At 34.8% G+C, this 23,346-nt stretch overlaps 6 non-coding genes across 6 annotated transcripts; all 6 read right to left on the reverse strand.

The window, feature by feature from the left end:
* Positions 1 to 799: 799 nt before the first annotated feature.
* Positions 800 to 873, reverse strand: TRNAS-ACU (transfer RNA serine (anticodon ACU)). The gene has a single exon. It is a non-coding gene; the product is annotated as a tRNA-Ser (tRNA).
* A 5,745-nt stretch (positions 874 to 6,618) lies between these two features.
* TRNAS-ACU (transfer RNA serine (anticodon ACU)) lies at positions 6,619 to 6,692 on the reverse strand. Its single transcript has one exon. It is a non-coding gene; the product is annotated as a tRNA-Ser (tRNA).
* Positions 6,693 to 8,956: 2,264 nt separating this feature from the next.
* Positions 8,957 to 9,030, reverse strand: TRNAS-ACU (transfer RNA serine (anticodon ACU)). Its single transcript has one exon. It is a non-coding gene; the product is annotated as a tRNA-Ser (tRNA).
* A 4,576-nt stretch (positions 9,031 to 13,606) lies between these two features.
* On the reverse strand, positions 13,607 to 13,680 carry TRNAS-ACU (transfer RNA serine (anticodon ACU)). The gene has a single exon. It is a non-coding gene; the product is annotated as a tRNA-Ser (tRNA).
* Positions 13,681 to 15,944: 2,264 nt separating this feature from the next.
* Positions 15,945 to 16,018, reverse strand: TRNAS-ACU (transfer RNA serine (anticodon ACU)). The gene has a single exon. It is a non-coding gene; the product is annotated as a tRNA-Ser (tRNA).
* A 3,377-nt stretch (positions 16,019 to 19,395) lies between these two features.
* TRNAS-ACU (transfer RNA serine (anticodon ACU)) lies at positions 19,396 to 19,469 on the reverse strand. The gene has a single exon. It is a non-coding gene; the product is annotated as a tRNA-Ser (tRNA).
* Positions 19,470 to 23,346: the final 3,877 nt, after the last annotated feature.

Genomic DNA, 23,346 nt, shown 5'->3' on the forward strand with positions numbered 1-23,346 from the left:
GGGATTGATATGTTGGCTCTTTTATTTTTACTTACAGTACAATAACTTCTACCATTTTAATTTGTTTTAATAGTATATTGATAGTATTGTTTTCTTTCAAAAATCCACTTAATTTTCTTTACCCTATTATTAAAATGGTTATTGACAAAAACAAACTACATTGTCACCAGAAGAGCAATACAAAATGTACAAGTGATATATTAAAATCATCTTTCCAGCTTGAATTTCAATGATGCATTGGGGCAACGATTTTGTGAGAAACATTTTCACCCTTAAATAAAGATTTTCTTAATTCCTTACCTGTGTGCTAATTAGATATCACCTTGTTTTCACATTAAACAGACTTCCACATGAGAAAGCAGCAAGGATGCAGTGGCGTTAATGTTTCCTGGTGTCAACCTGTATTATTTCAGTAGACATTGAAATGAGGATGCATCTTGCTGCCTTTCCAATGAAGCAAGTTTAATTTAGTAATAGGTGAAAAACCATCCTTACAAAGGTGTTAATCAGAGACTTGGCTTTGTGGACACTTTTCAGAGAACAAATTTGTTAGCATAAAAATAAAGCCAGAAAATGAAGAGCTGTTTAATCACTCAATTGGATTTTTTTTGCCAGCATATTTCTTTTTCTCTGCAACCCACTGCTAAATTGTGCTTCCTAGCTGTTTTTATTAAATCACTGAATCAAATCTAACTCTGATTACATCAGAAAAGGCCAGGTACCCTACACCATAACAGGGGGTTTGAAATTTTGACTTGTCTACTTAAAGATCACCAAAATCTGATAACAATGTCAATTACGTCCCTGGGTGGGATTGAACCACCAACCTTTTGGTTAGTAGCCAGACACACTAACCGATTGCGCCACAGAGACACTTCGCAAAAAGTATATACTGACAAAGGCTAATAAGCATACATTTAGAACGTTTCCTAGAAAAACTTTAAAAAGTCAATAATCTGGAGAGTTTTTGTAAAATGTTTCTTCCATCAACCAACGAAGAAACACATTGGTACTTTCCCATGATGAGTGAGTGCTTCAGGATCTCTTGCACTTACATGTGCAGCAGAGTACTGCAATGGAAGCATGCTGGGCCCATAACCCAGAGGTAGGCAGATTGAAACTATCCTTTGCTATATGCATTTTTTTTGTTAATTTAAGTAATCAAAACTGGGATTGATATTTTTGCTCTTTTATTTTTACTTGAAGTACAATAACTTTTACCATTTTAATTTGTTTGAATAGTATATTGACAGTATAGTTTTCTTTAAAAAATCCACTTAATTTTCTTTACCCTATTATTAAAAGGGTAATTGACAAAAACAAACTACATTGTCACCAGAAGAGCAATACAAAATGTACAAGTGATATATTAAAATCATCTTTCCAGCTTGAATTTCAATGATGCATTGGGGCAACGATTTTGTGAGAAACATCTTCACCCTTAAATAAAGATTTTCTCAATTCCTTACCTGTGTGCTAATTAGATATCACCTTGTTTTCACATTAAACAGACTTCCACATGAGAAAGCAGCAAGGATGCAGTGGCGTTAATGTTTCCTGGTGTCAACCTGTATTATTTCAGTAGACATTGAAATGAGGATGCATCTTGCTGCCTTTCCAATGAAGCAAGTTTAATTTAGTAATAGGTTAAAAACCATCCTTACAAAGGTGTTAATCAGAGACTTGGCTTTGTGGACACTTTTCAGAGAACAAATTTGTTAGCATAAAAATAAAGCCAGAAAATTAAGAGCTGTTTAATCACTCAATTGGATTTTTTTGCCAGCATATTTCTTTTTCTCTGCAACCCACTGCTAAATTGTGCTTCCTAGCTGTTTTTATAAAATCACTGAATCAAATCTAACTCTGATTACATCAGAGAAGGCCAGGTACCCTACACCAGAACAGGGGTTTTGAAATTTTGACTTGTCTACTTAAAGATCACCAAAATCTGATAACAAGGTCAATTACGTCACTGGGTGGGATTGAACCACCAACCTTTTGGTTAATAGCCGTGCACACTAACTGATTGCGCCACAGAGACACTTTGCAAAAGTCCATACTGACAAAGGCTAATAAGCATTCATCTAAAACGTTTCCTAGAAAAACTTTAAAAAGTCAATAATCTGGAGAGTTTTTGTAAGATGTTTCTTCCATCAACCAACGAAGAAACACATTGGTACTTTCCCATGATGAGTGAGTGCTTCAGGATCTCTTGCACTTACATGTGCAGCAGAGTACAGCAATGGAAGCATGCTGGGCCCATAACCCAGCGGTAGGCAGATTGAAACTATCCTCTGCTATATGCATTTTTTTTTGTTAATTAAAGTAATCCAAAACTGGGATTAATATTTTGGCTCTTTTATTTTTACTTAAAGTACAATAACTTTTACCATTTTAATTTGTTTTAATAGCATATTGACAGTATTGTTTTCTTTCAAAAATCCACTTAATTTTCTTTACCCTATTATTAAAATGGTAATTGACAAAAACAAACTACATTGTCACCAGAAGAGCAATACAAAATGTACAAGTGATATATTAAAATCATCTTTCCAGCTTGAATTTCAATGATGCATTGGGGCAACGATTTTGTGAGAAACATCTTCACCCTTAAATAAAGATTTTCTTAATTCCTTACCTGTGTGCTAATTAGATATCACCTTGTTTTCACATTAAACAGACTTCCACATGAGAAAGCAGCAAGGATGCAGTGGCGTTAATGTTTCCTGGTGTCAATCTGTATTATTTCAGTAGACATTGAAATGAGGATGCATCTTGCTGCCTTTCCAATGAAGCAAGTTTAATTTAGTAATAGGTGAAAAACCATCCTTACAAAGGTGTTAATCAGAGACTTGGCTTTGTGGACACTTTTCAGAGAACAAATTTGTTAGCATAAAAATAAAGCCAGAAAATTAAGAGCTGTTTAATCACTCAATTGGATTTTTTTTGCCAGCATATTTCTTTTTCTCTGCAACCCACTGCTAAATTGTGCTTCCCAGCTGTTTTTATAAAATCACTGAATCAAATCTAACTCTGATTACATCAGAGAAGGCCAGGTACCCTACACCATAAGAGGGGGTGTGAAATTTTGACTTGTCTACTTAAAGATCACCAAAATCTGATAACAAGTTCAATTACGTCCCTGGGTGGGATTGAACCACCAACCTTTTGGTTCATAGCCGTTCACACTAACTGATTGCGCCACAGAGACACTTTGCAAAAGTCCATACTGACAAAGGCTAATAAGCATTCATCTAAAACGTTTCCTAGAAAAACTTTAAAAAGTCAATAATCTGGAGAGTTTTTGTAAGATGTTTCTTCCATCAACCAACGAAGAAACACATTGGTACTTTCCCATGATGAGTGAGTGCTTCAGGATCTCTTGCACTTACATGTGCAGCAGAGTACAGCAATGGAAGCATGCTGGGCCCATAACCCAGCGGTAGGCAGATTGAAACTATCCTTTGCTATATGCATTTTTTTTGTTAATTTAAGTAATCAAAACTGGGATTGATATTTTTGCTCTTTTATTTTTACTTGAAGTACAATAACTTTTACCATTTTAATTTGTTTGAATAGTATATTGACAGTATAGTTTTCTTTAAAAAATCCACTTAATTTTCTTTACCCTATTATTAAAAGGGTAATTGACAAAAACAAACTACATTGTCACCAGAAGAGCAAAACAAAATGTACAAGTGATATATTAAAATCATCTTTCCAGCTTGAATTTCAATGATGCATTGGGGCAACGATTTTGTGAGAAACATCTTCACCCTTAAATAAAGATTTTTCTCAATTCCTTACCTGTGTGCTAATTAGATATCACCTTGTTTTCACATTAAACAGACTTCCACATGAGAAAGCAGCAAGGATGCAGTGGCGTTAATGTTTCCTGGTGTCAACCTGTATTATTTCAGTAGAAATTGAAATGAGGATGCATCTTGCTGCCTTTCCAATGAAGCAAGTTTAATTTAGTAATAGGTTAAAAACCATCCTTACAAAGGTGTTAATCAGAGACTTGGCTTTGTGGACACTTTTCAGAGAACAAATTTGTTAGCATAAAAATAAAGCCAGAAAATTAAGAGCTGTTTAATCACTCAATTGGATTTTTTTGCCAGCATATTTCTTTTTCTCTGCAACCCACTGCTAAATTGTGCTTCCTAGCTGTTTTTATAAAATCACTGAATCAAATCTAACTCTGATTACATCAGAGAAGGCCAGGTACCCTACACCAGAACAGGGGTTTTGAAATTTTGACTTGTCTACTTAAAGATCACCAAAATCTGATAACAAGGTCAATTACGTCACTGGGTGGGATTGAACCACCAACCTTTTGGTTAATAGCCGTGCACACTAACTGATTGCGCCACAGAGACACTTTGCAAAAGTCCATACCGACAAAGGCTAATAAGCATTCATCCAAACGTTTCCTAGAAAAACTTTAAAAAGTCAATAATCTGGAGAGTTTTTGTAAGATGTTTCTTCCATCAACCAACGAAGAAACACATTGGTACTTTCCCATGATGAGTGAGTGCTTCAGGATCTCTTGCACTTACATGTGCAGCAGAGTACAGCAATGGAAGCATGCTGGGCCCATAACCCAGCGGTAGGCAGATTGAAACTATCCTCTGCTATATGCATTTTTTTTTTGTTAATTAAAGTAATACAAAACTGGGATTAATATTTTGGCTCTTTTATTTTTACTTAAAGTACAATAACTTTTACCATTTTAATTTGTTTTAATAGCATATTGACAGTATTGTTTTCTTTCAAAAATCCACTTAATTTTCTTTACCCTATTATTAAAATGGTAATTGACAAAAACAAACTACATTGTCACCAGAAGAGCAATACAAAATGTACAAGTGAGATATTAAAATCATCTTTCCAGCTTGAATTTCAATGATGCATTGGGGCAACGATTTTGTGAGAAACATCTTCACCCTTAAATAAAGATTTTCTTAATTCCTTACCTGTGTGCTAATTAGATATCACCTTGTTTTCACATTAAACAGACTTCCACATGAGAAAGCAGCAAGGATGCAGTGGCGTTAATGTTTCCTGGTGTCAACCTGTATTATTTCAGTAGACATTGAAATGAGGATGCATCTTGCTGCCTTTCCAATGAAGCAAGTTTAATTTAGTAATAGGTGAAAAACCATCCTTACAAAGGTGTTAATCAGAGACTTGGCTTTGTGGACACTTTTCAGAGAACAAATTTGTTAGCATAAAAATAAAGCCAGAAAATTAGGAGCTGTTTAATCACTCAATTGGATTTTTTTTTGCCAGCATATTTCTTTTTCTCTGCAACCCACTGCTAAATTGTGCTTCCTAGCTGTTTTTATAAAATCACTGAATCAAATCTAACTCTGATTACATCAGAGAAGGCCAGGTACCCTACACCATAAGAGGGGGTGTGAAATTTTGACTTGTCTACTTAAAGATCACCAAAATCTGATAACAAGGTCAATTACGTCCCTGGGTGGGATTGAACCACCAACCTTTTGGTTAATAGCCGTGCACACTAACTGATTGCGCCACAGAGACACTTTGCAAAAGTCCATACTGACAAAGGCTAATAAGCATTCATCTAAAACGTTTCCTAGAAAAACTTTAAAAAGTCAATAATCTGGAGAGTTTTTGTAAGATGTTTCTTCCATCAACCAACGAAGAAACACATTGGTACTTTCCCATGATGAGTGAGTGCTTCAGGATCTCTTGCACTTACATGTGCAGCAGAGTACAGCAATGGAAGCATGCTGGGCCCATAACCCAGCGGTAGGCAGATTGAAACTATCCTCTGCTATATGCATTTTTTTTTTGTTAATTAAAGTAATCCAAAACTGGGATTGATATTTTGGCTCTTTTATTTTTACTTAAAGTACAATAACTTTTACCATTTTAATTTGTTTTAATAGCATATTGACAGTATTGTTTTCTTTCAAAAATCCACTTAATTTTCTTTACCCTATTATTAAAATGGTAATTGACAAAAACAAACTACATTGTCACCAGAAGAGCAATACAAAATGTACAAGTGATATATTAAAATCATCTTTCCAGCTTGAATTTCAATGATGCATTGGGGCAACGATTTTGTGAGAAACATCTTCACCCTTAAATAAAGATTTTCTTAATTCCTTACCTGTGTGCTAATTAGATATCACCTTGTTTTCACATTAAACAGACTTCCACATGAGAAAGCAGCAAGGATGCAGTGGCGTTAATGTTTCCTGGTGTCAACCTGTATTATTTCAGTAGAAATTGAAATGAGGATGCATCTTGCTGCCTTTCCAATGAAGCAAGTTTAATTTAGTAATAGGTGAAAAACCATCCCTACAAATGTGTTAATCAGAGACTTGGCTTTGTGGACACTTTTCAGAGAACAAATTTGTTAGCATAAAAATAAAGCCAGAAAATGAAGAGCTGTTTAATCACTCAATTGGATTTTTTTGCCAGCATATTTCTTTTTCTCTGCAACCCACTGCTAAATTGTGCTTCCTATCTGTTTTTATAAAATCACTGAATCAAATCTAACCCTACACCATAAGAGGGGGTTTGAAATTTTGACTTGTCTACTTAAAGATCACCAAAATCTGATAACAAGGTCAATTACGTCCCTGGGTGGGATTGAACCACCAACCTTTTGGTTAGTAGCCAGACACACTAACCGATTGCGCCACAGAGACACTTTGTAAAAAGTACATACTGACAAAGGCTAATAAGCATACATCTAGAACGTTTCCTAGAAAAACTTTAAAAAGTCAATAATCTGGAGAGTTTTTGTAAGATGTTTCTTCCATCAACCAACGAAGAAACACATTGGTACTTTCCCATGATGAGTGAGTGCTTCAGGATCTCTTGCACTTACATGTGCAGCAGAGTACTGCAATGGAAGCATGCTGGGCCCATAACCCAGAGGTAGGCAGATTGAAACTATCCTTTGCTCTATGCATTTTTTTTTTTAATTTAAGTAATAAAAACTGGGATTGATATTTTTGCTCTTTTATTTTTACTTAAAGTACAATAACTTTTACCATTTTAATTTGTTTTAATAGTATATTGACAGTATAGTTTTCTTTAAAAAATCCACTTAATTTTCTTTACCTTATTATTAAAAGGGTAATTGACAAAAACAAACTACATTGTCACCAGAAGAGCAATACAAAATGTACAAGTGATATATTAAAATCATCTTTCCAGCTTGAATTTCAATGATGCATTGGGGCAACGATTTTGTGAGAAACATCTTCACCCTTAAATAAAGATTTTCCTAATTCCTTACCTGTGTGCTAATTAGATATCACCTTGTTTTCACATTAAACAGACTTCTACATGAGAAAGCAGCAAGGATGCAGTGGCGTTAATGTTTCCTGGTGTCAACCTGTATTATTTCAGTAGACATTGAAATGAGGATGCATCTTGCTGCCTTTCCAATGAAGCAAGTTTAATTTAGTAATAGGTGAAAAACCATCCCTACAAAGGTGTTAATCAGAGACTTGGCTTTGTGGACACTTTTCAGAGAACAAATTTGTTAGCATAAAAATAAAGCCAGAAAATGAAGAGCTGTTTAATCACTCAATTGGATTTTTTTGCCAGCATATTTCTTTTTCTCTGCAACCCACTGCTAAATTGTGCTTCCTAGCTGTTTTTATAAAATCAATGAATCAAATCTAACTCTGATTACATCAGAGAAGGCCAGGTACCCTACACCATAACAGGGGGTTTGAAATTTTGACTTGTCTACTTAAAGATCACCAAAATCTGATAACAAGGTCAATTACATCCCTGGGTGGGATTGAACCACCAACCTTTTGGTTTGTAGCTGGACACACTAACCGATTGCGCCACAGAGACACTTTGCAAAAAGTACATACTGACAAAGGCTAATAAGCATACATCTAGAACGTTTCCTAGAAAAACTTTAAAAAGTCAATAATCTGGAGAGTTTTTGTAAGATGTTTCTTCCATTAACCAACGAAGAAACACATTGGTACTTTCCCATGATGAGTGAGTGCTTCAGGATCTCTTGCACTTACATGTGCAGCAGAGTACTGCAATGGAAGCATGCTGGGCCCATAACCCAGAGGTAGGCAGATTGAAACTATCCTTTGCTATATGCATTTTTTTTTTGTTAATTTAAGTAATCAAAACTGGGATTGATATTTTTGCTCTTTTATTTTTACTTAAAGTACAATAACTTTTACCATTTTAATTTGTTTTAATAGTATATTGACAGTATAGTTTTCTTTAAAAAATCCACTTAATTTTCTTTACCCTATTATTAAAAGGGTAATTGACAAAAACAAACTACATTGTCACCAGAAGAGCAATACAAAATGTACAAGTGATATATTAAAATCATCTTTCCAGCTTGAATTTCAATGATGCATTGGGGCAACGATTTTGTGAGAAACATCTTCACCCTTAAATAAAGATTTTCTTAATTCCTTACCTGTGTGCTAATTAGATATCACCTTGTTTTCACATTAAACAGACTTCTACATGAGAAAGCAGCAAGGATGCAGTGGCGTTAATGTTTCCTGGTGTCAACCTGTATTATTTCAGTAGACATTGAAATGAGGATGCATCTTGCTGCCTTTCCAATTAAGCAAGTTTAATTTAGTAATAGGTGAAAAACCATCCCTACAAAGGTGTTAATCAGAGACTTGGCTTTGTGGACACTTTTTAGAGAACAAATTTGTTAGCATAAAAATAAAGGCAGAAAATGAAGAGCTGTTTAATCACTCAATTGGATTTTTCTGCCAGCATATTTTTTTTCTCTGCAACCCATTGCTAAATTGTGCTTCCTAGCTGTTTTTTATAAAATCACTGAATCAAATCTAACTCTGATTACATCAGAGAAGGCCAGGTACCCTACACCATAAGAGGGGGTTTGAAATTTTGACTTGTCTACTTAAATATCACCAAAACCTGACCACAAGGTCAATTATGTCCCTGGGTGGGATTGAACCACCAACCTTTTGGTTAGTAGCCAGACACACTAACCAATTGCGCCACAGAGACACTTTGCAAAAAGTACATACTGACAAAGGCTAATAAGCATTCATCTAGAACGTTTCCTAGAAAAACTTTAAAAAGTCAATAATCTGGAGAGTTTTTGTAAGAATTTTCTTAAATCAACCAACGAAGAAACACATTGGTACTTTCACATGATGAGTAAGTGCTTCAGGATCTCTTGCACTTACATGTGCAGCAGAGTACTGCAATGGAAGCATGCTGGGCCCATTACCCAGAGGTAGGCAGATTGAAACTATCCTCTGCTATATGCATTTTTTTTCTTAATTAAAGTAATCCAAAACTGGGATTGATATGTTAGCTATTTTATGTTTACTTAAAGTACAATAACTTTTACCATTTTAATTTGTTTTAATAGTATATTGACAGTATTGTTTTCTTTCAAAAATCCACTTAATTTTCTTTACCCTATTATTAAAATGGTAATTGACAAAAACAAAATACATTGTCACCAGAAGAGCAATACAAAATGTACAAGTGATATATTAAAATCATCTTTCCAGCTTGAATTTCAATGATGCATTGGGGCAACGATTTTGTGAGAAACATCTTCACCCTTAAATAAAGATTTTCTTAATTCCTTACCCGTGTGCTAATTAGATATCACCTTGTTTTCACATCAAACAGACTTTCACATGAGAAAGCAGCAAGGATGCAGTGGCGTTAATGTTTCCTGGTGTCAACCTGTATTATTTCAGTAGACATTGAAATGAGGATGCATCTTGCTGCCTTTCCAATGAAGCAAGTTTAATTTAGTAATAGGTGAAAAACCATCCTTACAAAGGTGTTCATCAGAGACTTGGCTTTGTGGACACTTTTCAGAGAACAAATTTGTTAGCATAAAAATAAAGCCAGAAAATGAAGAGCTGTTTAATCACTCAATTGGATTTTTTTGCCAGCATATTTCTTTTTCTCTGCAACCCACTGCTAAATTGTGTTTCCTAGCTGTTTTTATAAAATCACTGAATCAAATCTAACTCTGATTACATCAGAGAAGGCCAGGTACCCTACACCATAAGAGGGGATTTGAAATTTTGACTTGTCTACTTAAAGATCACCAAAATCTGATAACAAGGTCAATTACGTCCCTGGGTGGGATTGAACCACCAATCTTTTGGTTAATAGCCGTGCACACTAACTGATTGCGCCACAGAGACACTTTGCAAAAGACCATACTGACAAAGGCTAATAAGCATTCATCTAAAACGTTTCCTAGAAAAACTTTAAAAAGTCAATAATCTGGAGAGTTTTTGTAAGATGTTTCTTCCATCAACCAACGAAGAAACACATTGGTACTTTCCCATGATGAGTGAGTGCTTCAGGATCTCTTGCACTTACATGTGCAGCAGAGTACAGCAATGGAAGCATGCTGGGCCCATAACCCAGCGGTAGGCAGATTGAAACTATCCTTTGCTATATGCATTTTTTTTGTTAATTTAAGTAATCAAAACTGGGATTGATATTTTTGCTCTTTTATTTTTACTTGAAGTACAATAACTTTTACCATTTTAATTTGTTTGAATAGTATATTGACAGTATAGTTTTCTTTAAAAAATCCACTTAATTTTCTTTACCCTATTATTAAAAGGGTAATTGACAAAAACAAACTACATTGTCACCAGAAGAGCAAAACAAAATGTACAAGTGATATATTAAAATCATCTTTCCAGCTTGAATTTCAATGATGCATTGGGGCAACGATTTTGTGAGAAACATCTTCACCCTTAAATAAAGATTTTTCTCAATTCCTTACCTGTGTGCTAATTAGATATCACCTTGTTTTCACATTAAACAGACTTCCACATGAGAAAGCAGCAAGGATGCAGTGGCGTTAATGTTTCCTGGTGTCAACCTGTATTATTTCAGTAGAAATTGAAATGAGGATGCATCTTGCTGCCTTTCCAATGAAGCAAGTTTAATTTAGTAATAGGTTAAAAACCATCCTTACAAAGGTGTTAATCAGAGACTTGGCTTTGTGGACACTTTTCAGAGAACAAATTTGTTAGCATAAAAATAAAGCCAGAAAATTAAGAGCTGTTTAATCACTCAATTGGATTTTTTTGCCAGCATATTTCTTTTTCTCTGCAACCCACTGCTAAATTGTGCTTCCTAGCTGTTTTTATAAAATCACTGAATCAAATCTAACTCTGATTACATCAGAGAAGGCCAGGTACCCTACACCAGAACAGGGGTTTTGAAATTTTGACTTGTCTACTTAAAGATCACCAAAATCTGATAACAAGGTCAATTACGTCACTGGGTGGGATTGAACCACCAACCTTTTGGTTAATAGCCGTGCACACTAACTGATTGCGCCACAGAGACACTTTGCAAAAGTCCATACCGACAAAGGCTAATAAGCATTCATCCAAACGTTTCCTAGAAAAACTTTAAAAAGTCAATAATCTGGAGAGTTTTTGTAAGATGTTTCTTCCATCAACCAACGAAGAAACACATTGGTACTTTCCCATGATGAGTGAGTGCTTCAGGATCTCTTGCACTTACATGTGCAGCAGAGTACAGCAATGGAAGCATGCTGGGCCCATAACCCAGCGGTAGGCAGATTGAAACTATCCTCTGCTATATGCATTTTTTTTTTGTTAATTAAAGTAATACAAAACTGGGATTAATATTTTGGCTCTTTTATTTTTACTTAAAGTACAATAACTTTTACCATTTTAATTTGTTTTAATAGCATATTGACAGTATTGTTTTCTTTCAAAAATCCACTTAATTTTCTTTACCCTATTATTAAAATGGTAATTGACAAAAACAAACTACATTGTCACCAGAAGAGCAATACAAAATGTACAAGTGAGATATTAAAATCATCTTTCCAGCTTGAATTTCAATGATGCATTGGGGCAACGATTTTGTGAGAAACATCTTCACCCTTAAATAAAGATTTTCTTAATTCCTTACCTGTGTGCTAATTAGATATCACCTTGTTTTCACATTAAACAGACTTCCACATGAGAAAGCAGCAAGGATGCAGTGGCGTTAATGTTTCCTGGTGTCAACCTGTATTATTTCAGTAGACATTGAAATGAGGATGCATCTTGCTGCCTTTCCAATGAAGCAAGTTTAATTTAGTAATAGGTGAAAAACCATCCTTACAAAGGTGTTAATCAGAGACTTGGCTTTGTGGACACTTTTCAGAGAACAAATTTGTTAGCATAAAAATAAAGCCAGAAAATTAGGAGCTGTTTAATCACTCAATTGGATTTTTTTTTGCCAGCATATTTCTTTTTCTCTGCAACCCACTGCTAAATTGTGCTTCCTAGCTGTTTTTATAAAATCACTGAATCAAATCTAACTCTGATTACATCAGAGAAGGCCAGGTACCCTACACCATAAGAGGGGGTGTGAAATTTTGACTTGTCTACTTAAAGATCACCAAAATCTGATAACAAGGTCAATTACGTCCCTGGGTGGGATTGAACCACCAACCTTTTGGTTAATAGCCGTGTACACTAACTGATTGCGCCACAGAGACACTTTGCAAAAGTCCATACTGACAAAGGCTAATAAGCATTCATCTAAAACGTTTCCTAGAAAAACTTTAAAAAGTCAATAATCTGGAGAGTTTTTGTAAGATGTTTCTTCCATCAACCAACGAAGAAACACATTGGTACTTTCCCATGATGAGTGAGTGCTTCAGGATCTCTTGCACTTACATGTGCAGCAGAGTACAGCAATGGAAGCATGCTGGGCCCATAACCCAGCGGTAGGCAGATTGAAACTATCCTCTGCTATATGCATTTTTTTTTTGTTAATTAAAGTAATCCAAAACTGGGATTGATATTTTGGCTCTTTTATTTTTACTTAAAGTACAATAACTTTTACCATTTTAATTTGTTTTAATAGCATATTGACAGTATTGTTTTCTTTCAAAAATCCACTTAATTTTCTTTACCCTATTATTAAAATGGTAATTGACAAAAACAAACTACATTGTCACCAGAAGAGCAATACAAAATGTACAAGTGATATATTAAAATCATCTTTCCAGCTTGAATTTCAATGATGCATTGGGGCAACGATTTTGTGAGAAACATCTTCACCCTTAAATAAAGATTTTCTTAATTCCTTACCTGTGTGCTAATTAGATATCACCTTGTTTTCACATTAAACAGACTTCCACATGAGAAAGCAGCAAGGATGCAGTGGCGTTAATGTTTCCTGGTGTCAACCTGTATTATTTCAGTAGAAATTGAAATGAGGATGCATCTTGCTGCCTTTCCAATGAAGCAAGTTTAATTTAGTAATAGGTGAAAAACCATCCCTACAAATGTGTTAATCAGAGACTTGGCTTTGTGGACACTTTTCAGAGAACAAATTTGTTAGCATAAAAATAAAGCCAGAAAATGAAGAGCTGTTTAATCACTCAATTGGATTTTTTTGCCAGCATATTTCTTTTTCTCTGCAACCCACTGCTAAATTGTGCTTCCTATCTGTTTTTATAAAATCACTGAATCAAATCTAACCCTACACCATAAGAGGGGGTTTGAAATTTTGACTTGTCTACTTAAAGATCACCAAAATCTGATAACAAGGTCAATTACGTCCCTGGGTGGGATTGAACCACCAACCTTTTGGTTAGTAGCCAGACACACTAACCGATTGCGCCACAGAGACACTTTGTAAAAAGTACATACTGACAAAGGCTAATAAGCATACATCTAGAACGTTTCCTAGAAAAACTTTAAAAAGTCAATAATCTGGAGAGTTTTTGTAAGATGTTTCTTCCATCAACCAACGAAGAAACACATTGGTACTTTCCCATGATGAGTGAGTGCTTCAGGATCTCTTGCACTTACATGTGCAGCAGAGTACTGCAATGGAAGCATGCTGGGCCCATAACCCAGAGGTAGGCAGATTGAAACTATCCTTTGCTCTATGCATTTTTTTTTTTAATTTAAGTAATAAAAACTGGGATTGATATTTTTGCTCTTTTATTTTTACTTAAAGTACAATAACTTTTACCATTTTAATTTGTTTTAATAGTATATTGACAGTATAGTTTTCTTTAAAAAATCCACTTAATTTTCTTTACCTTATTATTAAAAGGGTAATTGACAAAAACAAACTACATTGTCACCAGAAGAGCAATACAAAATGTACAAGTGATATATTAAAATCATCTTTCCAGCTTGAATTTCAATGATGCATTGGGGCAACGATTTTGTGAGAAACATCTTCACCCTTAAATAAAGATTTTCCTAATTCCTTACCTGTGTGCTAATTAGATATCACCTTGTTTTCACATTAAACAGACTTCTACATGAGAAAGCAGCAAGGATGCAGTGGCGTTAATGTTTCCTGGTGTCAACCTGTATTATTTCAGTAGACATTGAAATGAGGATGCATCTTGCTGCCTTTCCAATGAAGCAAGTTTAATTTAGTAATAGGTGAAAAACCATCCCTACAAAGGTGTTAATCAGAGACTTGGCTTTGTGGACACTTTTCAGAGAACAAATTTGTTAGCATAAAAATAAAGCCAGAAAATGAAGAGCTGTTTAATCACTCAATTGGATTTTTTTGCCAGCATATTTCTTTTTCTCTGCAACCCACTGCTAAATTGTGCTTCCTAGCTGTTTTTATAAAATCAATGAATCAAATCTAACTCTGATTACATCAGAGAAGGCCAGGTACCCTACACCATAACAGGGGGTTTGAAATTTTGACTTGTCTACTTAAAGATCACCAAAATCTGATAACAAGGTCAATTACATCCCTGGGTGGGATTGAACCACCAACCTTTTGGTTTGTAGCTGGACACACTAACCGATTGCGCCACAGAGACACTTTGCAAAAAGTACATACTGACAAAGGCTAATAAGCATACATCTAGAACGTTTCCTAGAAAAACTTTAAAAAGTCAATAATCTGGAGAGTTTTTGTAAGATGTTTCTTCCATTAACCAACGAAGAAACACATTGGTACTTTCCCATGATGAGTGAGTGCTTCAGGATCTCTTGCACTTACATGTGCAGCAGAGTACTGCAATGGAAGCATGCTGGGCCCATAACCCAGAGGTAGGCAGATTGAAACTATCCTTTGCTATATGCATTTTTTTTTTGTTAATTTAAGTAATCAAAACTGGGATTGATATTTTTGCTCTTTTATTTTTACTTAAAGTACAATAACTTTTACCATTTTAATTTGTTTTAATAGTATATTGACAGTATAGTTTTCTTTAAAAAATCCACTTAATTTTCTTTACCCTATTATTAAAAGGGTAATTGACAAAAACAAACTACATTGTCACCAGAAGAGCAATACAAAATGTACAAGTGATATATTAAAATCATCTTTCCAGCTTGAATTTCAATGATGCATTGGGGCAACGATTTTGTGAGAAACATCTTCACCCTTAAATAAAGATTTTCTTAATTCCTTACCTGTGTGCTAATTAGATATCACCTTGTTTTCACATTAAACAGACTTCTACATGAGAAAGCAGCAAGGATGCAGTGGCGTTAATGTTTCCTGGTGTCAACCTGTATTATTTCAGTAGACATTGAAATGAGGATGCATCTTGCTGCCTTTCCAATTAAGCAAGTTTAATTTAGTAATAGGTGAAAAACCATCCCTACAAAGGTGTTAATCAGAGACTTGGCTTTGTGGACACTTTTTAGAGAACAAATTTGTTAGCATAAAAATAAAGGCAGAAAATGAAGAGCTGTTTAATCACTCAATTGGATTTTTCTGCCAGCATATTTTTTTTCTCTGCAACCCATTGCTAAATTGTGCTTCCTAGCTGTTTTTTATAAAATCACTGAATCAAATCTAACTCTGATTACATCAGAGAAGGCCAGGTACCCTACACCATAAGAGGGGGTTTGAAATTTTGACTTGTCTACTTAAATATCACCAAAACCTGACCACAAGGTCAATTATGTCCCTGGGTGGGATTGAACCACCAACCTTTTGGTTAGTAGCCAGACACACTAACCAATTGCGCCACAGAGACACTTTGCAAAAAGTACATACTGACAAAGGCTAATAAGCATTCATCTAGAACGTTTCCTAGAAAAACTTTAAAAAGTCAATAATCTGGAGAGTTTTTGTAAGAATTTTCTTAAATCAACCAACGAAGAAACACATTGGTACTTTCACATGATGAGTAAGTGCTTCAGGATCTCTTGCACTTACATGTGCAGCAGAGTACTGCAATGGAAGCATGCTGGGCCCATTACCCAGAGGTAGGCAGATTGAAACTATCCTCTGCTATATGCATTTTTTTTCTTAATTAAAGTAATCCAAAACTGGGATTGATATGTTAGCTATTTTATGTTTACTTAAAGTACAATAACTTTTACCATTTTAATTTGTTTTAATAGTATATTGACAGTATTGTTTTCTTTCAAAAATCCACTTAATTTTCTTTACCCTATTATTAAAATGGTAATTGACAAAAACAAAATACATTGTCACCAGAAGAGCAATACAAAATGTACAAGTGATATATTAAAATCATCTTTCCAGCTTGAATTTCAATGATGCATTGGGGCAACGATTTTGTGAGAAACATCTTCACCCTTAAATAAAGATTTTCTTAATTCCTTACCCGTGTGCTAATTAGATATCACCTTGTTTTCACATCAAACAGACTTTCACATGAGAAAGCAGCAAGGATGCAGTGGCGTTAATGTTTCCTGGTGTCAACCTGTATTATTTCAGTAGACATTGAAATGAGGATGCATCTTGCTGCCTTTCCAATGAAGCAAGTTTAATTTAGTAATAGGTGAAAAACCATCCTTACAAAGGTGTTCATCAGAGACTTGGCTTTGTGGACACTTTTCAGAGAACAAATTTGTTAGCATAAAAATAAAGCCAGAAAATGAAGAGCTGTTTAATCACTCAATTGGATTTTTTTGCCAGCATATTTCTTTTTCTCTGCAACCCACTGCTAAATTGTGTTTCCTAGCTGTTTTTATAAAATCACTGAATCAAATCTAACTCTGATTACATCAGAGAAGGCCAGGTACCCTACACCATAAGAGGGGATTTGAAATTTTGACTTGTCTACTTAAAGATCACCAAAATCTGATAACAAGGTCAATTACGTCCCTGGGTGGGATTGAACCACCAATCTTTTGGTTAATAGCCGTGCACACTAACTGATTGCGCCACAGAGACACTTTGCAAAAGACCATACTGACAAAGGCTAATAAGCATTCATCTAAAACGTTTCCTAGAAAAACTTTAAAAAGTCAATAATCTGGAGAGTTTTTGTAAGATGTTTCTTCCATCAACCAACGAAGAAACACATTGGTACTTTCCCATGATGAGTGAGTGCTTCAGGATCTCTTGCACTTACATGTGCAGCAGAGTACAGCAATGAAAGCATGCTGGGCCCATAACCCAGTGGTAGGAAGATTGAAACTATCCTCTGCTATATGCATTTTTTTTTGTTAATTAAAGTAATCCAAAACTGGGATTGATATTTTGGCTCTTTTATTTTTACTTAAAGTACAATAACTTTTACCATTTTAATTTGTTTTAATAGTATATTGACAGTATAGTTTTCTTTAAAAAATCCACTTAATTTTCTTTACCCTATTATTAAAAGGGTAATTGACAAAAACAAACTACATTGTCACCAGAAGAGCAATACAAAATGTACAAGTGATATATTAAAGTCATCTTTCCAGCTTAAATTTCAATGATGCATTGGGGCAACGATTTTGTGAGTAACATTTTCACCCTTAAATAAAGATTTTCTTAATTCCTTACCTGTGTGCTAATTAGATATCACCTTGTTTTCACATTAAACAGACTTCCACATGAGAAAGCAGCAAGGATGCAGTGGCGTTAATGTTTCCTGGTGTCAACCTGTATTATTTCAGTAGACATTGAAATGAGGATGCATCTTGCTGCCTTTCCAATGAAGCAAGTTTAATTTAGTAATAGGTGAAAAACCATCCTTACAAAGGTGTTAATCAGAGACTTGGCTTTGTGGACACTTTTCAGAGAACAAATTTGTTAGCATAAAAATAAAGCCAGAAAATGAAGAGCTGTTTAATCACTCAATTGGATTTTTTTTGCCAGCATATTTCTTTTTCTCTGCAACCCACTGCTAAATTGTGCTTCCTATCTGTTTTTATTAAATCACTGAATCAAATCTAACTCTGATTACATCAGAAAAGGCCAGGTACCCTACACCATAACAGGGGGTTTGAAATTTTGACTTGTCTACTTAAAGATCACCAAAATCTGATAACAAGGTCAATTACGTCCCTTTTGGTTAGTAGCCGGACACACTAACCGATTGCGCCACAGAGACACTTCACAAAAAGAACATACTGACAAAGGCTAATAAGCATACATCTAGAACATTTCCTAGAAAAACTTTAAAAAGTCAATAATCTGGAGAGTTTTTGTAAAATGTTTCTTCCATCAACCAACGAAGAAACACATTGGTACTTTCCCATGATGAGTAAGTGCTTCAGGATCTCTTGCACTTACATGTGCAGCAGAGTACTGCAATGGATGCATGCTGGGCCCATAACCCAGAGGTAGGCAGATTGAAACTATCCTTTGCTATATGCATTTTTTTTGTTAATTTAAGTAATCAAAACTGGGATTGATATTTTTGCTCTTTTATTTTTACTTGAAGTACAATAACTTTTACCATTTTAATTTGTTTAAATCCACTAAATTTTCTTTACCCTATTATTAAAAGGGTAATTGACAAAAACAAACTACATTGTCACCAGAAGAGCAATACAAAATGTACACGTGATATATTAAAATCATCTTTCCAGCTTGAATTTCAATGATGCATTGGGGCAACGATTTTGTGAGAAACATCTTCACCCTTAAATAAAGATTTTCTTAATTCCTTACCTGTGTGCTAATTAGATATCACCTTGTTTTCACATTAAACAGACTTCCACATGAGAAAGCAGCAAGGAAGCAGTGGCGGTAATGTTTCCTGGTGTCAACCTGTATTATTTCAGTAGAAATTGAAATGAGGATGCATCTTGCTGCCTTTCCAATGAAGCAAGTTTAAATTAGTAATAGGTTAAAAACCATCCCTACAAAGGTGTTAATCAGAGACTTGGCTTTGTGGACACTTTTCAGAGAACAAATTTGTTAGCATAAAAATAAAGCCAGAAAATGAAGAGCTGTTTAATCACTCAATTTGATTTTTCTGCCAGCATATTTCTTTTTCTCTGCAACCCACTGCTAAATTGTGCTTCCTATCTGTTTTTATAAAATCACTGAATCAAATCTAACTCTGATTACATCAGAGAAGGCCAGGTACCCTACACCATAACAGGGGGTTTGAAATTTTGACTTGTCTACTTAAAGATCACCAAAATCTGATAACAAGGTCAATTACGTCCCTGGGTGGGATTGAACCACCAACCTTTTGGTTAGTAGCCAGACACACTAACCGATTGCGCCACAGAGATACTTTGTAAAAAGTACTTACTGACAAAGGCTAATAAGCATACATCTAGAACGTTTCCTAGAAAAACTTTAAAAAGTCAATAATCTGGAGAGTTTTTGTAAGATGTTTCTTCCATCAACCAACGAAGAAACACATTGGTACTTTCCCATGATGAGTGAGTGCTTCAGGATCTCTTCCACTTACATGTGCAGCAGAGTACTGCAATGGAAGCATGCTGGGCCCATAACCCAGAGGTAGGCAGATTGAAACTATCCTTTGCTATATGCATTTTTTTTTTGTTAATTTAAGTAATCAAAACTGGGATTGATATTTTTGCTCTTTTATTTTTACTTAAGGTACAATAACTTTTACCATTTTAATTTGTTTTAATAGTATATTGACAGTATTGTTTTCTTTAAAAAATCCACTTAATTTTCTTTACCCTATTATTAAAAGGGTAATTGACAAAAACAAACTACATTGTCACCAGAAGAGCAATACAAAATGTACAAGTGATATATTAAAATCATCTTTCCAGCTTGAATTTCAATGATGCATTGGGGCAACGATTTTGTGAGAAACATCTTCACCCTTAAATAAAGATTTTCTTAATTCCTTACCTGTGTGCTAATTAGATATCACCTTGTTTTCACATTAAACAGACTTCCACATGAGAAAGCAGCAAGGATGCAGTGGCGTTGTTTCCTGGTGTCAACCCGTATTTTTTCAGTAGACATTGAAATGAGGATGCATCTTGCTGCCTTTCCAATGAAGCAAATTTAATTTAGTAATAGGTGAAAAACCATCCCTACAAAGGTGTTAATCAGAGACTTGGCTTTGTTGACACTTTTCAGAGAACAAATTTGTTAGCATAAAAATAAAGCCAGAAAATTAAGAGCTGTTTAATCACTCAATTGGATTTTTTTGCCAGCATATTTCTTTTTCTCTGCAACCCACTGCTAAATTGTGCTTCCTAGCTGTTTTTATAAAATCACTGAATCAAATCTAACTCTGATTACATCAGAGAAGGCCAGGTACCCTACACCATAAGAGGGGGTTTGAAATTTTGACTTGTCTACTTAAAGATCACCAAAATCTGATAACAAGTTCAATTACGTCACTGGGTGGGATTGAACCACCAACCTTTTGGTGAGTAGCCAGACACACTAACCGATTGCGCCACAGAGACACTTTGTAAAAAGTACATACTGACAAAGGCTAATAAGCATACATCTAGAACGTTTCCTAGAAAAACTTTAAAAAGTCAATAATCTGGAGAGTTTTTGTAAGATGTTTCTTCCATCAACCAACGAAGAAACACATTGGTACTTTCCCATGATGAGTGAGTGCTTCAGGATCTCTTGCACTTACATGTGCAGCAGAGTACTGCAATGGAAGCATGCTGGGCCCATAACCCAGAGGTAGGCAGATTGAAACTATCCTTTGCTATATGCATTTTTTTTTGTTAACTTAAGTAATCAAAACTGGGATTGATATTTTTGCTCTTTTATTTTTACTTAAAGTACAATAACTTTTACCATTTTAATTTGTTTTAATAGTATATTGACAGTATAGTTTTCTTTCAAAAATCCACTTAATTTTCTTTACCCTATTATTAAAAGGATAATTGACAAAAACAAACTACATTGTCACCAGAAGAGCAATACAAAATGTACAAGTGATATATTAAAATCATCTCTCCAGCTTGAATTTCAATGATGCATTGGGGCAACGATTTTGTGAGAAACATCTTCACCCTTAAATAAAGATTTTCTTAATTCCTTACCTGTGTGCTAATTAGATATCACCTTGTTTTCACATTAAACAGACTTCCACATGAGAAAGCAGCAAGGATGCAGTGGCGTTAATGTTTCCTGGTGTCAACCCGTATTTTTTCAGTAGACATTGAAATGAGGATGCATCTTGCTGCCTTTCCAATGAAGCAAATTTAATTTAGTAATAGGTGAAAAACCATCCCTACAAAGGTGTTAATCAGAGACTTGGCTTTGTGGACACTTTTCAGAGAACAAATTTGTTAGCATAAAAATAAAGCCAGAAAATTAAGAGCTGTTTAATCACTCAATTTGATTTTTTTGCCAGCATATTTCTTTTTCTCTGCAACCCACTGCTAAATTGTGCTTCCTAGCTGTTTTTATAAAATCACTGAATCAAATCTAACTCTGATTACATCAGAGAAGGCCAGGTACCCTACACCATAAGAGGGGGTTTGAAATTTTGACTTGTCTACTTAAAGATCACCAAAATCTGATAACAATGTCAATTACGTCCCTGGGTGGGATTGAACCACCAACCTTTTGGTTTATAGCCGTACACACTAACTGATTGCGCCACAGAGACACTTTGCAAAAGTACATACTGACAAAGGCTAATAAGCATTCATCTAAAACGTTTCCTAGAAAAACTTTAAAAAGTCAATAATCTGGAGAGTTTTTGTAAGATGTTTCTTCCATCCACCAACGAAGAAACACATTGGTACTTTCCCATGATGAGTGAGTGCTTCAGGATCTCTTGCACTTACATGTGCAGCAGAGTACTGCAATGGAAGCATGCTGGGCCCATAACCCAGAGGTAGGCAGATTAAAAATATCCTCTGCTATATGCATTTTTTTTGTTAATTAAAGTAATCCAAAACTGGGATTGATATTTTTACTCTTTTATTTTTCATTAAAGTACAATAACTTTTACCATTTTAATTTGTTTTAATACTATATTGAAAGTATTGTTTTCTTTTAAAAATCCACTTAATTTTCTTTACCCTATTATTAAAAGGGTAATTGACAAAAACAAACTACATTGTCACCAGAAGAGCAATACAAAATGTACAAGTGATATATTAAAATCATCTTTCCAGCTTGAATTTCAATGATGCATTGGGGCAACGATTTTGTGAGAAACATTTTCACCCTTAAATAAAGATTTTCTTAATTCCTTACCTGTGTGCTAATTAGATATCACCTTGTTTTCACATTAAACAGACTTCCACATGAGAAAGCAGCAAGGATGCAGTGGCGTTAATGTTTCCTGGTGTCAACCTGTATTATTTCAGTAGACATTGAAATGAGGATGCATCTTGCTGCCTTTCCAATGAAGCAAGTTTAATTTAGTAATAGGTTAAAAACCATCCTTACAAAGGTGTTAATCAGAGACTTGGCTTTGTGGACACTTTTCAGAGAACAAATTTGTTAGCATAAAAATAAAGCCAGAAAATTAAGAGCTGTTTAATCACTCAATTGGATTTTTTTTGCCAGCATATTTCTTTTTCTCTGCAACCCACTTGCTAAATTGTGCTTCCTAGCTGTTTTTATAAAATCACTGAATCAAATCTAACTCTGATTACATCAGAGAAGGCCAGGTACCCTACACCAGAACAGGGGGTTTGAAATTTTGACTTGTCTACTTAAAGATCACCAAAATCTGATAACAAGGTCAATTACGTCCCTGGGTGGGATTGAACCACCAACCTTTTGGTTAATAGCCGTGCACACTAACTGATTGCGCCACAGAGACACTTTGCAAAAGTCCATACTGACAAAGGCTAATAAGCATTCATCTAAAACGTTTCCTAGAAAAACTTTAAAAAGTCAATAATCTGGAGAGTTTTTGTAAGATGTTTCTTCCATCAACCAACGAAGAAACACATTGGTACTTTCCCATGATGAGTGAGTGCTTCAGGATCTCTTGCACTTACATGTGCAGCAGAGTACAGCAATGGAAGCATGCTGGGCCCATAACCCAGCGGTAGGCAGATTGAAACTATCCTCTGCTATATGCATTTTTTTTTGTTAATTAAAGTAATCCAAAACTGGGATTGATATTTTAGCTCTTTTATTTTTACTTAAAGTACAATAACTTTTACCATTTTAATTTGTTTTAATAGT

This window comes from Pseudophryne corroboree (assembly GCF_028390025.1).
Source record: "Pseudophryne corroboree isolate aPseCor3 chromosome 7 unlocalized genomic scaffold, aPseCor3.hap2 SUPER_7_unloc_2, whole genome shotgun sequence".
NCBI lineage: Eukaryota > Metazoa > Chordata > Amphibia > Anura > Myobatrachidae > Pseudophryne > Pseudophryne corroboree.